Genomic DNA, 19,789 nt, shown 5'->3' on the forward strand with positions numbered 1-19,789 from the left:
TGAGATGGGGAGGTAATATGATGGAGAATGGAATTTCAAAGGGGAAAGTGCGGGGAGGGGAGGGTATTACTATGGGATATTTTTTATAATCATGGAAAATGTTGATAAAAATTGTGGGGCTGGAGAGATGGCTTAGCGGTTAAGCACTTGCCTGTGAAGCCTAAGGACCCCGGTTCAAGGCTCGGTTCCCCAGGTCCCACGTTAGCCAGATGCACAAGGGGCGTACGCATCTGGAGTTGGTTTACAGAGGCTGGAAGCCCTGGCGCGCCCATTCTCTCTCTCCCTCTATCTGTCTTTCTCTCTATGTCTGTCACTCTCAAATAACTAAATAAAAAACGAACAAAAAATATTTAAAAAGAAAATTGTGAAAAGAAAAAAAAAATTATCAAGTATAAAAAAAAAGAAGGTTTCATAGGAACCACACCAAAACAGCCTAGGGAAGAAAAAGCAACCCCCTCCCAAAAAAAAAAGAAAAAGAAAAAAAAGAAGAAAAATACACTCTTCTACTTAAAAGTGAGTTGTATAAGAAATTATCAACTGCAGCAGAGAAGTAGGAGAGATTCAGAGTGTCTAGAGACCACAGAATCAGGCAGAAGAGGCTCTAGCACTGGCAGAACCAGGTCCTCATGGCCATAGCTGCAAGGCTCAGCCTGAGCTGCAGGAAGGACCAGGTGAGGAGATTCTCCACTCACACCAGCCTGCTCACAAACTCAAGAAACGTGAAGGGAAGATGGCAGGGACCAATGGAGCAGCTAGTGAGGAAGAGGATTGTGAGGACCAGCGAGAGAACTACAGCCACCATCCACAGCCTCCCCTGCCCCACCATAAGCGCAAGTGCCAGCAAGCACCAAAGACCTGAGGAAAGGAGCTTACCAACAAGCATCCAGCACAGGTGATCAGAACAGCAACCTGGCAACCCAGCAACACACATCCTTAGGGACTGTGACCTTGTTAGAGGATCTGGTTGTCATAATCCCTACTCTTACATAAATACTTTGTGCTATTTTTCATTGACTGTGTACATTGTTTAGTTAAATTTTAGAATCTACATGTATTTTGTTCCACTCAGCCTACTTGGATACTCTCATAGAAGGCAAACTCAACACCTAGGATCACTTTTGTAGTTACTCTGAGAGTCTTAAGAACCACATCTAGCACCTTAAGCTCCTGCCCTGAAGACATATAACATCAGATTAATTGATACATCTAATAATACTGCAGATAATCAGAAAATCAAAGCATTAAATTAATCCACTATGAAAAAATTGCTACATTATAATATAAGAAACACAAAAAACTCAAGACTATATAAATACACCAAAAAGTATTAATGCATCAGAAATGACCTCCAGTGAGACTGATTTAGAGGAAATGCCTGAGAAAGATTTCAAAAGGATGATTATAAATAAGTTCAAAGAAATCAAAGAGGAAGTCAAAAGAATGAATCAAAGAAAACACAGGAAACCAATTTAATGAGATCGGGAGGTCAATATAAGATATAAATAAAGAAATAGAAATAGTAAAGAAAACCAGTCAATGCTAGCAATGAAAAACACAGTCAGTGAAATTAAAATTAAAAAAAAAAAAAAAACTCTGTAGAAAATCTCACCAGTAGAATGGATGAAGGAGAGGACAGAATATCTAAACTAGAAGACCAGGTGGCAGATCTAAGACATGTCAACAAAGAGAAAGATAAACTAATAGGAAAGTATGAATGGGAATTTCAAGCTATTCAGGACACTATGAAGAGAATAAACATAAGAATTCAGGGTACAGTAGAAGGAGATGAATTTCACTCTAAAGGCATATTAAGAGTTATCAATTAAATCATAGAAGAAAATTTCCCCCAAATTGGGAAAGAGATGCCAATGCAGATACAGGAATCCTTTAGAATACCAAACTGACAAAACCTGGAAAGAACCTCTCCTCACCATATTTTAATTAAACTACCAAACATACAAACTAAAGAAAATATAGTGAAAGCAGTTAGAAGGCAGGCAGAAAAATCAAGTCACATACAAAGGCAAGTCCATCAGGATCACAGCAGATTACTCAACACAAACGTTAAAAACCAGAAAGGCTTGGAATGATGTATTCCAAGTTCTGAAAGATAACAACTGTCAACCAAGGTTAATTTATCCTGCAAAGCTAGCCATTCAAGCAGACAGACAAATAAGGACATTCCATAAGAATAGCAGGCTAAAGGAATATTTAAGGACAAAACCAGCTCTACAGAAAATACTTGACAGGATCCTCCATGCTGAAGAGAAAGAAAAGCATACATAAGGAACCTGGAAAAAACAAACCATACTCACATACTAGTTAATACAAGAGAGCAAAGCTAAAACCAAAAAACTACAAAAGAAGAACAATAGTAAAAATAAATACATACTGTGGTGGTTTGAATAGATGGCCCCCAATATGTTCAGTTGTCTATTTGTTTGTAGATTGCATCTGCAGTCACCTGGCTGGAGGCAATGTCACTGGGTGGTTCTTAAAGTGTGGTGGTGGATTTCAGATTTCAGTCTAAAGATATGCAAATTGTGCCTAGCTGGAGTTCCTGAAGTGTGTTGTGGCTTTTGGGCTTTTGGGCTTGTATTTCTCTTTCTTGCTTGGGCCTGTGAAGGCAGGCCAGCTTCTTCTGCCATTATGGAAATTCCCCTAATCTGTAAGCTTCAATAAATATCCCTTCCTCCATAACTGTGCCTGGTCTGGAAGTTCATCTCAATGAACCTGAAATTGTCTGCTATACATAACTTTCAATAATAACTCTTAATATCAATGGTCTCAATGCCTCAACCAAAAGACATAGGTTTGCAGACTGTGTTAGAAAGTAGGATCCTTCAATTTGTTGCCTTTAAGAAACTCACCTTTATACAAAGGATGGACACTATCTTAGGGCAAAAGGTTGGAAAACAATGTTTCAAGCAAATTGGCCTAGAAAACAAGCAGGCATCACTATCCTAATATCTGACAAGGTAGTCTTCAATCCAACATTAGTTAGGAAAGGTAAGGAAGGTCACTTTATATTGATTAAAGGCATACTCCAACAGGAGGACATTACAATCTTAAATATATATATGCCTAATGTGGGGCTCCCAACTTCATCAAACAAATGCTATTAGAACTAAGGTCACAGATAACACGAAACACAGTTGTAGTTGGTGACTTCAACACCCCACTCTCATCAATTGACAGATCATCCATATAATATAATAAATATAATAAACAGTATTATTAGATGTATCAATCAATCTGATGTCATATGTCTTCAGGGTAGAAGCTTAAGGTGCTAGATGTGGCTCTTAAGACTCTCAGAGTAACTACAAAAGTGATCCTAGGTGCTGTGTTTGCCTTCTATGAGAGTATCCAAGTAGGCTGAGTGGAACAAAATACATGCATATAATAAACAGAGAGATGTCTGGATTAAATGAGGTCATGGAACAAATAAACCTAACAGATCTACAGAACATTTTACTCAAATGCTGCAGAATACACATTCTTTTCAGCAGCACATAGAACATTCTCCAAAGTAGATCATATATTAGGACACAAAGCAAATCTTAACAAATACAGGAAAATTGAAATAGTTCCTTGTGATCTGTCTGATCGCAATGGGATCAAACTAAAAAGCAATACCAAGAAAGGCTATAGAACATACACAAAATCATGAAAACTAAACAATACACTACAAAATGATGAATGTGTCAATAAAGAAATCAAGAAGGAAATAAAAAAATTCATAGAGTCAAATGATAATGAGAATATAGCATACCAAAACCTTTGGGAAACAATGAAGGCAGTCCTAAGAGGGAAATTTATAGCTTGAAGTGCCCATATTAAGAAATTAGAAAGGTTGCATGTAAACAACTTAATGCTTTACCTTAAAGCCTTGGAAAAAGAAGAATAAGGTAAACTGAAAAAAAAAAATCAGTATATGGGAAGAAATAATAAAGACTAGGCCAAAATTAATGAAATAGAAACTAAAATACAATCCAAAGAATCAATGAAACAAAGAGTTGGTTCTTTGAAAGGATAAGCAAGATTGATAAACCCTTAGAAAATCTGACAAAAAGAAAGAGAGAAAAGACACAAATTGATAAAATTAGAGAGGAAAAAGGCACAATCACAACAGATACCAGAGAAATTCAAAAAATCATAGGGACTTACAATAAGAATATAAAGTCCACAAGTTTGAAAAGTCTGAAAGACATGGGCAATTTCCTTGATTTATATGACCTACCTAAATTAAATCAAGATGAGATTAACCACTTAAATATACCTATAACAAGTATGGAGATCCAAGCAGTTACCAAAAAATCTCCCAACTCAAAAAATCCAGGTCCAGATGGATTCACTGGTGAATTTTACCAGACCTTCATGGAAGAACTAACACCTATGATTCTTAAACTTTTCCATAAAATAGAAAAAGAATAAATCATACCAAAGTCCTTGTACTAAGCCAGGAACACCCTGATACAAAAACTATAACAAGATAGGACAAAACAAGAAAATTACAGTCCAATCACCTTCTTGAACATAGATGCAAAAGTTCTCAACAATGGAGAATGGAATTTCAAAGGGGAAAGTGGGGGGGGGGGAGGGTATTACCATGGATATTTTTTTATAATTATGGAAAATGTTAATAAAAATTAAATAAATAAAAAAGAAACATAGACCCTTGGGGGAAAAAAGTTCTCAACAAAATAATAGCAAGCAGAATATAAGAATATATCAGAAAGATCATTCACTCTGACCAAGTAGGCTTTTTACCAGGGATGCAGGGATGGTTCAACATATGTAAATTGATAAATGTAATGCATTATATTAATGGACTGAAGGACAAAAATAACATGATCATCTCATTAGATGCAGAAAAAACATCCAACATCCCTTCAGGATAAAAGTCCTACAGAGACTGGGAATAGAAGTAACATATCTCAACATAATAAAGACTATTTATGACAAATCTACAGCCAACATAATACTAAATGGAGAAAAACTTGAAGCTTTTTCACTAAAATCAGGGGCAAGAAAAGAGTGTCCACTGTCCCCAATTTTATTTAATATAGTACTGGAAGTCTTAGCCATAGCAATAATGTAAGAGATACACATAAAAGGGATACAAATTGGAAAGGAAGAGATCAAGTTATCATTATTTACAGATCACATAATTCTATACATAAAGGACACTAAAGACTCTACCAGCAAACTGTTAGAGCTGATAAACACCTATAGCCATGCAACAGGATGCAAAATAAACACACAGAAGTCAGTAGCCTTCCTATATCCTAACAACAAATACACAGAGGATGAAATCAGAGAATCATTCCCATTCAAAATTGCATCAAACAAAAAATAATAAAGTACCTTGGAATAAACCTAACCAAGGAAATAAAAGATCTCTACAATGAAAACTTTAAAACACTCAAGCAAGAAATTACAGAAGACACTAGAACATGGAAAGGCATCTCTTGTTCTTGGATCAGAAGAATCAATATTGTGAAACTGGCAATTTTACCAAAAGCAATCTACACATTTAATTCAAGCTCCATCAAAATTCCAATGGTATTCTTCATGGAAATAGAAAAAACAACCCAAAAATTAATTTGGAAGCACAAAAAAAAAATCTCAAATATCTAAAACAATCTTGAGCAACAAAAATATGGCTGGTGGTATATCACCATACCTAATTTTCACCTATATTACAGAGCCATAGTAACAAAAACAGCATGGTACTGGCACAAAAACAGACATATCAATCAATGGAACACAATAGAAGACCCAGATGTAAGTCTGGGTAGCTATAGCCACCAGATATTTGACAAAAAAGCCAAAACTCATTGGAGAACAGACAGCCTCTTTGGTAAATGGTGCTGGTTAAACTGGATATATATCTGTAGAAGGATGAAAATAGATTCTTATCTTTGTCCATGCACAAGGATTAAGTCCAAATGGATCAAAGACCTCAATATCAGACCTGAAATTCTGAAACTGCTGGAGGAAAAATTAGGAGAAACCCTTCAACACAGTGGCATTGGCAAAGAGTTTCTGATTATAACCCCAGTTGCTCAGGAAATAAAACCACAGGTCAACTGCTGGGACCTCATGAAATTGCAAAGCTTTTGTATAGCAAAGAACACTCTGAATACAGCAAAGAGGCAACCTACAGAAAGGAAGAAAATCTTTGCCAGCTATACATCTGTTAGAGGATTAATATCTAGGATATACAAAGATCTCAAAAAATTAAATAATAAAAAATCAAACAAGCCAATTAAAAATGGGTATGTAACTAAATAGAGAGTTCTCAAAAGAAGAAATACAGATTGGCATATAAACATCTAAAAAAATGTTCTACATCCCTAGTCATCAGGGAAATGCAGATTAAAACTACATTGAGAGTCCATCTCACTCCTGTCAGATTGGCTACTATCATGAAAACAAATGACCACAAATGCTGGCGAGGATGCAGAAAAAGAGGAACCCTTCTACACTGTTGGTGGAAATGCAATCTGGCCCAGCCACTGTGGAAATCAGTGTGGAGGCTCCTGAGACAGCTAAAAATAGATGTACCATATACCCCAGCTATACCACTCCCAGGCATATACCCTAAGGCTCATCTCAATACCTTAGAGGTACATGCTCAACCATGTTAATTGCTGTTCTATTCATAATAGCTAGGAAATGGAACCAGCCTAGATGTCCCTCAACTGATGAATGGATAATGAAGATGTGGCATATTTAAACAATGGAGTTCTACTCAGTGGTAAAGAATAATGAAGCTATGAAATTTGAAGGAAAATGGATGAATGTGGAAAGTATTATACTTAGTGAGGTAACCCAGGCCCAGAAAGTCAAATGTCACATGTCTCTCATATGTGGATCCTAGCTACAAATGATTGGACTTCTGTGTGAGTAAGAAGAAAACTCAGTACCAGAGGCCATTAAGCAAAAGGAGATATAAAGGGAATAGAAAGGGAATGAGGAAAAAACTTAATAGGATGGTATTGTGTATATGTAAGTAGACGAACTAAAGATGGCTCAAAATTTAAAAGTACTTGCTTGCAAAGTCTGCCAGCCCATGTTCAGTTCCCCAATATCCACATAAAGCCTGACACAAAAACTAACACATGCACCTGGTGTTTGTTTGCAACAGAAGGAGACCGTGGTGTATATGCACAGATACACATATGCAAATAAATAAATAAATAAATAAATATTTTGAAAGGGAGACAGTTCCATGATTGCTGTAAACAGAATTTTAAAAAAAGACTAGCTAGATACTGTGACTGATTTAAGTGATACATGTGACTTTAAAGACCCACTCTCAATTAAAACAGAAAAAAACAAATTATAAACCTAATAATTATTTTTGACTCAACACAGAAGCATTTCCTGGCTCTACACCCTGCTCCTACAGCTGTGCCAGACCCTTAAGGAGACTGCTCGGGAGGAGAACTCAGCCTTGTCTCTGAAGTGTTATGATTTGCATGTTCGATATCTCCTAAAAGGTGACATGTTCAAAGCTTGATCAATAGCATGTGACACCCTTAGGAAGTCCCAGAAACTTTAGGAGGTGTGGAAGGAAGTTAAGCCATTGGGGACATGCCCTTAAAGGAGAGATTGGAACCTCAGCCTTTACCTACTCCCTTTCTCTTATTCCCTCCTAGATGCCATGAAGTGACCTCATCTGCCAGGCACTCAAGCCATGAGGTTCTGCCTTACCATAGGCCCAAATAATCCTGCTAAATTACCATACTCTGAAACCTATGAAAACATGAGCCAAAATAAACCTTTCTTTCAATTACATTGATTTGTCTTGGGTATTTGTCACACAATGGAATACTGACAGTATGATTTTATGACAAGAGATAAACCTATTCATTTTTCCCATTTCCTACCCATAACCCCACAAATGTCAAACCATACTCATTAAAAAAATATATATTAACACTGTTGATTCAAAAGCCTCTCTGTCCATGTATAGTTCATATTTAGCTGATGACTTGTCATGTGTTTAATTTCAGAAGCAAAAATGCCAGGAAAGGCTAAGGGCAATGGAAGGGAGGGGCTTCATGGAGATTCTCGATTCTGTAACATGCTCTGCAACCACAGGGGCTCTTTGCTCAAAAACTTCTGGGAATGGCAGCAGCAGCAGCCAGCCTGAACACATCCTCCATGCACACAGAAGACTTGTCCCTCTGCCACTGTGTGTCTCTGTCTCAGAAGTACATCTGATGGAAAGACATCCATTGGGAAAGGGAAGAAAGCCACTTTATCCTATTATCAAAATTTTTAGAGGATGGGTGTTAGGAGCTAGTGAAATTACTTTACTTTTATTAACCATAAATCAAACTATATGCTTTTGGAAGAACTACTTTAATGGTAGGGTTACCATTTTATCTAAATCACAAGCATTCATGTCCCTGCACACGTCAGTATATTCATAAAACCAAGAGCAATACAAAACCTTGAACAATAACAGCAGCTGGCATACTCTTTACTAGTCTCTCAAACACATAGTCGTATCTATAGATAACAATGTATACTATTCACCTTCCTATCAAAAAGTTAAGAGTTAAATAAACACATGATTCATGGAGCCATGACTAAGTAGGAAAGAAAAACACTTAAATTTATAAAAAGAGTCATAAAGAAGAGAATGAAGTATGGATATTTCTTATAAAAAAGCACTTGAAAATCTAATACTATCAACATGATATTATGTGGTCTTTGATGAGAAAATTCCACATCTGATTTAATTCTTGTATACCCAAAGAATCTGGCATTGCTGGTGAATGACGTGGTTTCAATGTGAAATGTCCCCCACAGGCTCTCAGGTCCCCAGGTGTGGGCACTCTCTTGAGAGGTTATAGAAACTTTTGGTCATGGAGTCTAACTGGCAGGTGTAAGGCCATGAGGGAGGGGCTTATAAATTATAGCTCCTATGCCATTACAGGTACAGGAATGCTCGTAGAGAGTTGGAGAGTTTTATCCTTTGTTATGGTTTTTCAGATAAGTTTTAATTCTTTATGATTATGCTCAAAAGCATAGCTTGCCAAATATGTCATTTTGCTATGTAAAAAAGGCAGGCAACTCCCATATTACTTGTTGTAGTGGAAATAGGAAAACCCTTTAGCTCTCAACTTCATGGGATAGAAACAGACCCTGTACCTTATGCACTTGTAGCATTGAGTGCTCAGGTCAATAAGGCAGGAATCCATGAGTTCTACACCAGCCTGAACAACATAGGAAGATTCTGTCTCAAAAGAAAGCATTAACATCCTTAGTCTTTCATCTGCTCCTCAATCCCAAGTTCTCATTCATAGTGAGCTAGATGCTACAGCTACCAGAAGACCAAACAGTGATCACACTGTGTAGTCACAGCAAAATGTATCCAGAAGCATGTCATATATTCCCTACGCTACCTCAGAATGTTTATTCTGTGCGCTGACTTCGTCTTCGCTAATAGATCTTTTTTCTTCTAGATTTAATGTGTGTTTCCGAGAAACCAACTTTCAGTCTATGTAAAAAATACTACTTGGCATCACTAGGGGGAGACAGTTTGTCAAAAAACTGTTACGAGTTACCAGGCATAACTGAAAACTCTCCAGTTCTTCACAAGTAAAAGCTATTACATGTTGTTTTACATATTCATGGAATTTTGTGAATTTAACAAGTGTACACTGAGCATTATCAAACAATTTTTTTCTTTCTCAGATAATATTGAAGTTGAATTAAAAGAAAAAATGGAAAATTGCCAAATTCTAGTAAAATACTAATATCCAACTGTGATGGTATTGAAATACTATAAGCCAGCACGGTGGCACACCCTTGCTATCCCAGCATTTAGGAGGCAGAGGCAGGATGGACGACCAGGAGTTCAAGGACAGCCTTGGCTACATATCATGATCGACGCCACCAGTAGCTATTTGAGACCTTGCTTACAAATAAGCAAACCCACAAAATTTTACCTCTATCAAGGCAATAAAAATCAATAAACAGGGGCCAGAGAGATTGCCTAGTGGTTAAAGGCACTTGCTTTCAAAGTCTGATGGCCGAGGTTTGACTCCCCAGTACCCATGTAAAGCCCTATGCACAAAGTGGTTCATGAGTCTGGAGTTCATTTGCAGTAGCAAGAGGCCCTGATATGTCCATTCTCTTTCTCTCTGCCCCCCTCAAATAAATAAGCCAAATAAATTTTTAAAAAATCAATACATAAAACTGTGTCTAGGTTCTAGATGCAACTCAGTGGTAGAGTTTTTCCCTAGCATGAACAAGGCCCTTGGCTCAAGTTATAGTACTGCAAAGAAAAAAAAAAATGCTTTGAAAGAATGTCTATGTGCCTAAGGATTTACCTTAAGCATGGCAGCCTATACAGTGTAAGATCACATTAACCTAAATCTCTTTCCCAGTTAAAAGAGCTAAAGTGGGCTGGAGAGATGGCTTAGTGGTTAAGTGCTTGCCTGTGAAGCCTAAGGACCCTGATTCAAGGCTTGATTCCCCAGGAGCCATATTAGCCAGATGCCCAAGGGGGCACACGCGTCTGGAGTTTATTTACAGTGGCTAGAGGCCCTGGCACGCCCGCCCATTCTCTCCCTCTCTCCCTCCCTCCCTCTCTCCCTCCCTCCCTCCCTCCCTCCCTCCCTCCCTCCCTCCCTCCCTCCCTCCCTCTCTCTTTCTCTCTCTCTCTCTGCCTCTTTCTCTCTCTGTTGCTCTCAAATAAATAAATAAAAATAAACAAAAAATTTTTAAAAAGAGCTAAAGCTAAATTCTGTGCTTGCACCACGGAAACATGACTTTGAATCTGTGTTTACAAGTAAAATGTCAGACTTCCAGTTTGTCCTTAAAAGAACAATAAACATGGTGTGTGTGTGTGTGTGTGTGTGTGCATGCATGTGTGTGTGTGTGTGTGTGTACATAATATATGTTTGTCTAAGCCATAGTTCAGGAAAAATGAAGAAAATGTCGGCTGGAGCGATGACTTAGCCATTAAGGTGCTTGCCTGCAAAGCCAAAGGACTCCCCAGTACCCATGTAAACCAGATGTACAAGGAGGCCCATGTGTCTGGAGTTTGCAGCAGCTAAAGACCCTGTCATGCCCATTCTCTCCCTCTCTCTTTCTCTCTCATAAGCAAATAAGAATATATATATATAAGAAAACATGATTATGTTTCTAGCACTTGGGATTCTTTTGTTTATTTTTTGTCTTGCTTTTCACATCCAAACAGCATTTACAGTTCCTATCTGGCCACTGGAAACATTGACATTTTTTCCTGGTGCTGGGAATTAAGTCAGGACCTTGCAAATGCTAAGTAAGCTCTCCATGGCTGAGCTACATCCCCAGCCTGACATTCAAATTTTTCATGTCTATTTTAAAAGTTTAAGTTCAAGTTGGAGCTGCTTAGAACTTATTTATGAGCAATGTTAATCTACTGAAAGCAAATAGTAATGGCTAGGAAGATAAAACACTTTTCCAGACAACCAGCAAATAATCCCAAGTAACATTAAATAAAAACAAAAATGGTCAAACTCCTGTAACATGAAGGACTTTCTTTTTCCCTTGCATGTATGTGTATAGCATGTGTAGTGTGTTGCGTGTGTAGATGTGTGTCCTGTGTGCATATAGAGGCCACAGGAGGAAGTCAAGAATCCTCTTCTATTGTTCACTGCACACGTCCCTGAGACAGCATCCCTCTCTGAACTGGGAGAAGTCATTTTCACGAGCCCCAGAAATTCTCTGGACTCTGTTCCACACAGGACTGGGGTTACAGTATTTGTGGTCATGCTCAGCACTGGAGAACCCAATTCAGACAGTCTTAGACCTTCTCAGCTTCTGATTCTTGTGCAATTGCTCTTAACTGATGAGCCATCTCCCCAGCCCCAGGAGTAAATTTTTATCATTCTATAAGGATCATACTTAGAAAATGTCACCAATTTAAAAAGAAGTTCAAGAAGTAAAATGTTCAAAAAAGGAGTTCTGGGCTGGAGGGATAGCTTAGTAGTTAAAGCCTTTGCCTGCAAAGCCAAAGGACCCAGGTTGATTCCCCAGGACCCACGTCAGCCAGATGCACAAGAGGGTGCATGAGTTTGGAGTTCGTTTGCAGTGGCTGGAGGCCCTAGCATGCCCATTGTCTCTCACTCTCTCTACCTCTTTCTCTGTTATATAAAAAAAAAAAATTTAAAAAGAGAAGTTACACTCAGTCCATAGCCCAAGTGGACAACTGGTTACAGCATTGAATTTTTTTAAACTAGTGCTCATTTAGGCCTGTCTCCCTGCCTACCCTGTCCTGTGACTTCTGACTCTTCCTCACCACTTGGGTATCCTCCTCCTTTGCCTAGGCCTTTTCTGTCCTCTCTCCAAATTTTTCTTGTTTTCTCTGTCTTCTTTGTCCTTAATGAAGCATAATCTTTTGATCACAGTATCTGTTCTTATTAAATACAATATAGTCTCCACATTTTAATATAATACTGATTAGCCACTTAAGGCATTTCTCTTTTAAAAACTTTCTTTTCTGCATGTCTCAATTGATTGTTTATCCTCTTATCATTTCTTGTCCTTTCATGGAAGCCATATTTCCCCTTCCATGCGTTTGTATGACTGATCCCAGTTTACCACCTGCTAGTAAAACTCACTGGCTTTAAGCCATTCTATATCTGGGGAAGGCCTAGAGTTAAATGAGAAGGTATGTGATGGGGTGGCTCAAGTGCACTCAAGGTCTTAGCCATCTTCTGCAAACGTCATCAACCACCTTGGAGTTCTATGGGAAAGACCTGAAGAGGCAACACCCTGCCATCTGAAAGCCAGCTTCCTGGAGATGCTCTCCTATAACTGGAGCATACGCACAGAGCGCTGCCTGCTGGGGGCAAAAGCACAGGACCCTCAGGCCATTTCCAAGTCTTACATAGGAGCAGGTTCCAGTGCTATTAGTGCTGGTAGGTATCTTTGTAGTGACACAGACACCCTGTCTGGAACTGTTCAACACTAAGGCCAACACTGTCAGGCTTGCCAGTGCACTTGGTGCTTGTCACAGGACAGGTGGAGCCCTAGCGATCGGCACCTCCGTGGAAGGACCTTCTCAGCTCTCTCCATGGGCTAGCATGGGAGGCTCCCTGAATCCCCCTTTCCTTGTGACTTCCTTCTGCCACAGCAACTGTCAGTTTCACTCTCTATACCCCAGAAACAATGTTTCTTAAAGTTTGGCCAAAATCAAGTTCAACCAATCAATCAAAGTTCAAGCCCTAATATTTTAGAGACTTCTGACAGGAAAAAAAAAAATTCCCTGAGTATAACTAGCCAATTGCTTTATAAAAACTTGATAACCTTATATTAAATGTCTCACTCCTTTGTAAGCTTTTCTGTGGCAGCCCACTTTAGACAGGTGGGGGGCGGGGGGTTGGGTTGCTGCCTGTGATACAGTCATTTAAAAATGATTCATTAGCTTACCGGGGAAGAATTCCAAATCAGAAGTCAAAGAACAGCTGTTTTATTCCAGATGTTGTTGGAGATCGCCAGTGTACATTTAAACTGAGAGTCGGGACCCAGATAAGGATGTTAAAAAATATAAAAATAGCTGTTTATGACGCTTTTGAATTAATTTCTTTTAACATTTAAAACAAAAGGAAGAACAGATGGCAAAGACTTAATTTAAAGTGAGAGCCATTAAAATGATCTTATCTGGAAAGACTTTTCCATAACAGGAATCTGTGGACCATAAGCCAGCAGGCCAATTTTAAAAATGGCTATTTAGTAGGAGAATCTGTCAAAACAATTATATTCCATACACTAAAATGATATGTTACTAACACATCCGGAATTCCATATGATGTCAGAATACTAAAATAAGAATGCTACATTAGAACTAGAGATATTTTACATATGTTGAAACTATTATGCTATGTTCTTCAACAATATAATCAGTTTGTATAATTATTGCATTTTAGATTTCCAGTTATTCACTTACTATTTTTATAACTTGCATATGTCTTATACAAAGGGATAGGAAAGTACTATATACATTTTATTGTAATAATATTACTTGAGGTTTCTAGATTTTGCACCTAATTTATTTTTCTACAGTACATTTTATAACAGAAATCAGGAGCCAATTCATATAGTTCCTACAAATTAAAAGATTTCTATATACATATACATCTGAACAAGTCCCTAGAAACCTACAAAAAGCAGCTGCCTTTGTTGGGCTGGGAGTAGTTCACTTGTAGCATGTACAAAGCCCTGGGTTTAATCCTCAGCACTGAAAAAGTGTCTTTGTGTATCTATACATAATTACCATGCATATTATTTTCTCTGTCCCTCCCCGTCCCCCATTGTTCAGAATCCTGATAAATGCAATAAATTCTAAAGCTATTGAAGTTCAAATGCTGAGTCAGTAATTTTTTGGCTTACAGGTTCTAACAATAGCTATAATCTTATTGATAAGTCCCCGCAAGGAAACAAATACTAGTGTTGATGACAGACCCAGAGTTTGATGAAAGGGGTTGGGGCTAGTCCAGGGATAATTGCTGAGGCATAAAGTTTAAACCTCTTTATTGTGTAACTGACCCCAATCACATCTCAAGACAAATAACACCTTTTACTCAAACACCTGGTACCAAATGTGGCCACTTAACATTCTTCCCTTATGGGAGCATCAAATCATTTCGGGACTATTCAAACAATGGGCATTAATTGCCAGTCTTATATTTGATGTGCTGGGCCTCTCTGAAGTTGAACAGATTACTTTTTAAGTGTTTTGGCTTATTGACAATGACTTTTAAAAAGCACTTGCATTAACGAATGATTGGTTAAAAAAAAATTAATGATGCCACAAGCCAAGGTGGAGATTAGGCACATAATATTCAGATCATGCAAAATGCAGCAAGCTCCCTAATGACACCTGAGTGTCCTAGTTGCATAAAATAGAGTGGTGACTATTTCACAAATGATGAAATTACTCAAAACATGAGGAATTGTTGCTTGGTACTAGCACTGTGTGATTGCTTTGAACGAAAGCACAGACAGCATTTTCAGTTCATGTGGGATTTCTTCAGCAAAAACACTAAGTCACTTATTTCAGTTAAGATATTTACCAAGTAGCAAAGACCTGGGATGTAGCTGTGAAATCAACTGATAGAGGTTGTAGTCTTTGGTTAGATAATTTGAACAAGTCACCTGTCTATGCTAATATTACTCTGCCATCTGTAAACTATAGTATTAATAGCAATTATTTCAAGTGAGTTAAGGTGTATAAAGAACCTAGAACTAAGCAGGGCATGGTGGCACATACCTTTAATCCAAGCACTTGGTAGGCAGAGGTAGGAGGATCACTGTGAGTTTGATGCCACCCTGAGACTGACCTGGGCTAGAGTGAGACTCTACCTTGAAACACCCACCCCCAGAAAAAGAACCTACAACTATATATATCTAACCCCACAAGAAGAATTAAACCACATGTCTATTAAGTTAGGATTATAAGTGGGGAAAAAAGGTTCATAACTTCTTTGCACATCTTTAACTGAATAAGACACATTATTCATCATTTTCAGTAATTTTATTGTGATATACTGAAACAATTGTTCCCTCCCCCTTGTTCCCTCTCTCCAACATAAGGTCAGCTCAGCTTACATACTACACGTTTCCCTTTCTCCCTTTTCTCATTCTCTTCAACTCTTGCTCCCTCTCATGACCTCCTGTCTTAAATCACAGTCCACACTCAGTCTCATATCCTCTTATTTACATGCATACAAACATTACAAGTTAACATCTACATATGAGATAGAACATGCAATTTTTGTCTTTCTGAGCTTGGGTTGCCTCACTTATTATAACCCTTTCCAATTCCATCTATTTTCCTGCAAATTTCCTCCCTCTCTCTTTCTCTCTCTTTGTAGCTGGATAAATCTCCACCGTATATAGGTACTCCACTTTCATTATTCAGTCATCACTTGGTGGACATGTAGGTTGATTCGATTTCTGAGCTATTGGAATAGAGCAATAGAATGAAGGTGAAACTATTCTGTGGTAAGATACAGTCCATTGGGTATGTGCTCAGGAGGAATATAGCTGAGTCATTAGCTCAATTTTTAGCTCTTTGGAAGCAGCCACATTGATTTTGATCGTGGCTGCCCCAGTATAAACTCACACCAATAGGTAAGAGTTCCCCTTTCCCCACAACACGGTCAGCATTTGTTGCTGTAAGTTTTCTTGATGACAGAGGTGAGATGAAAATGGTTTTAATTTTCATTTCCCTGACAGCTAAGTATGTTAAACATTTTTTTAAAAAATATCTATTAGCCATTTGAATTTCTTCCTTGAGAACCATCAGCTCATCTCATAATCCCAATTATTGATTGGCAGGGTTTTTATGTCTAGCATTTTCAGTTCTTTATATATTCTACATATCAATCTTGTGCCAGAGGATTAGACGGCAGTCTTCACCCATTCTGTAAGCTTCCTGTTAATTCTGCTTTTGCTGTGAAGAAACTTTTTAATTTTATGTAGACCAATTTGTTGAATTGTGGGACTATGTCCTATGTTAATGGAGTCCCCCTCAGAAAGATCTGGCTTTAGGTAACAGGTTTTGATCCATTTTGAATTGATCTTTGTGTAGGGTGAGAGATGGGGGTAGATCAAATTTCATTCTTCTGCAGGTAGATATCCCGTTTGGGCAGTGCCATCTGTTGAAACTATTTTTCCAGTTTATGTTTCTGATACTTTCAATGAAAATTAAATTCCCAGCTATGTGGGTATATTGCTGGGAGCTGTACTCAGTTGCAGTCACCTGGTATCTGTTTACGACAGAGCTGAGCTGTCTTTGCTACCATGGCTCTATGGGAGAACTTTAAATCAGGAGTTGTAAAACCTCACCAATCTTCTTTCCATTTAGGTTTGCGTTGGCTACTTGTGGTCCTTGGTGTTTCCATGTGACTTGCGATTATTGTTTTTTCTAGTTCTGAACAGAACATCCTTGGAACTCTGTTAATAATAGCATATAACCATTTCCACAATATTAATTCTGACAGTCCAGGAGCATGGATGGAGTCTCAATGTCCCCTGTCTTGCTTTTTGCTGAGGTAAGGTCTCACTCTAGCTCAGGTTGACCCGGAACTCACTCTGTAGACCAAGATGGCCTTGAGCTCACTCCTACCTCTGCATCCTGGATGCTGGGATTGAAGGTGTGTGCCACCATGTCTGGTAAGAATCTTTTTTTCTTTGTGTTTTCAGAGTCTGAAAGTATTCATTGTAGAGCTCTTTGACTTTGCTGGTGAGGCACATTCTTAGGTGTTGCATTTTGGAAGGAATTATTGTGAATGGTATAATTTTCCTAATTTCTTCCTCAGCAAGTTTTTTGTTGTAATATATGAAAGATAACAATTTTTTGTATGTTGATGTTGTATCCTGTTTGTCAAATCTAAGAGTTTTCATGTAGAGACTGTAGAATTGATTAAATATAGAATCATGTCTTGCTGGGCTGGAGAGATGGCTTAGCAGTTCAGGTGCATGCCTGAGAAGCCTAAGGACCCAGGTGCAGTTCTCCAGGTCTCACATAAGCCAGATGCTCATGGTGGTGCATGCATACAGAGTTCGTCTGCAGTGGCCAGAGGCCCTGTCGTGCCCATTCTCTTTTTCTCCCTGTCTCTTTCTCTCCCTCTTCTTACCTCCCTCTCTCTGTCTCTAATCAATCAATAATTTTTTTTTAAAGAATCATGTCTTGGAGAGATATTTTTTGGGTTGTATGTGTTAGGGTTTCTGAATGCTTCTTGTGATTGCATATTGACTTCTCCCTCTGGGCTTGGAAAGTTGTGTACTATGATTTCATTGAATAAACCTTCGCTTCGTTTACATGTTATCTCAGCTTCTTTTAAGATCCTGTGAAGTCTAAGGTTTGGTCTCTTGATTGTATCCCAGACTCTTTGGAAATATTGTGTCATAGATTTTTTTTTTTCTTTATATGCGTTGGTATAAATTATTGTCTCAAACTATGTTTTCCATCTCTGAAACTTACTCTGCTATAAGGGCTTGTCTGTTGGTGTTATCTCTGATCTGATGTTTGCTGGAGTGATTGTTCCATGTCTAGAATTCCTGCTTGTTTCTTTTTCTGTGTTTCCATATCCTTTCTGAATTTATCCTCCGTGTTTTGTACTTTCTCCTCCAATTTTCTTACATTTTCATTCATTTTGGAGACTCTTGTCAAGACCTTGAGTGGATGTCACAATTATTCATCTGATTGTGTGAGCTTCTAAGTGGTTGTCGCTTTTTTTTTGAGTAGGGGTCTGAATTCATTCTCTGACATATCTCCTATCTTATATTTCCACCACAGGGTAGTTAAGAGGCTGATAATGTGTCCAGATAGGTTGACCTCTCATATTCTTTGTGACTTTTTTTGTTGCGGTTATTGTGGTGGTGGTGTCTTCTTAACCTCTGTTCCAGGTTTGACTTCCCTCTATTTACAGCGTTGGAACACTCAGGAGAGAACACTAGGCAGCTAGCTAGGTTCTCCCTTAGAGATGTTGAAGAGACGGGGGCAGAACTGGAGTTGAGACCGCTGAAGATGGACATTCTCCATTCACCAAGGTCTGCCTGTGGGCAATTTCAAGAGCCCCTGGAAAAGAGAGCTGTTAATGACCACCACCAGCGGACCACACGGACAGGAAGGAGCACTCTATCCAGCCTTCGGGCCCCTGGAGCGCCCTCTGCTGGCAGAGGCTAACAGGAATGTATTGTCTGAAGACTAAGGTGGATTGAGGCTGCTGCGCCAAGAACAGGTTTGTCAAGGATAGAATTGGAGCTGACAGATAGTAACTGCCCACCTGGCACACAAAATAATTGGTCTGGGAACCTTTCTCTGATCCTTACTCTAGGCCAAAGTAGGTTCTGTGCACGTGCCCACAGTGCTGATGCGTTCTCCAAGACCCCAGTCTATCCTCATGTAGTTACTGGTGTCCCTGCAGATCACAGGCCCTAGAAGGGCAGGCACAGTTCCGATGTGTGCTACTCAGTGTCTTGACTGCATCCGTGGTCATTTCTGGGCATAGCAGGTGGTGATTAAACTTGTTTTAAATGTTCCAGGTATAATAAACTTTAGAAAAAAGTAATAACCTCTGTAGGAACTAGTAGGCCATTGAGGAAAAAGTTATTTTTGGCAAGCTTGGAACACTGACAATATACATTGCACTTTGATGACATCCATTAGGTGAGTTTTCATTCACTTAATACGTCAAACACATGTCTGTTCATATCCTTGGCATAAATTATTAAACTTTTCATTTACTGGCTCTCTCAAACTCTAATATGTAACAACCCAAACTCATCTTCTGAGTCTTTGGGTTCTTCTTCAATCATGAATGTTCTTTGAGCCACTTGTGACCTCATTGGGTACAAATGAAGTAAGGGTTGCTTGGGGAATGTTACTTTTCTACCTCTAGATAGCAAACTGAAAGACAAAACTGTATTTTGTTATCCTGTGTGTTTCTCTATAGGTTGCATGCATAAATAGGATTTCAATGTCTGCTGCTGAAGAGCACATTAAGAAGCTATTCAAAGTGACAGAGGTAATGGGACACATGTGGCATGAAAGCAGAAGGGGGGCTTTTTGGGAGAGGAAGAGCCACAGAGAAGTGCAATGGGGGAGATCAAATTGAACAAAGTAGAATGACAAAGTATGTGCATGAAAATGCCACGATAAACCCATTACTTTGTATGATAACAAAATATTTTTAATGTAGAGGGACTGAAGAGATGGCTCAGTGAGAAATTGCCTGCCTCATAACCATGAGGATCCTCAACACCC

The sequence above is a fragment of the Jaculus jaculus genome, chromosome 2 (genome assembly GCF_020740685.1).
Source record: "Jaculus jaculus isolate mJacJac1 chromosome 2, mJacJac1.mat.Y.cur, whole genome shotgun sequence".
Taxonomy (NCBI): Eukaryota; Metazoa; Chordata; class Mammalia; order Rodentia; family Dipodidae; genus Jaculus; species Jaculus jaculus.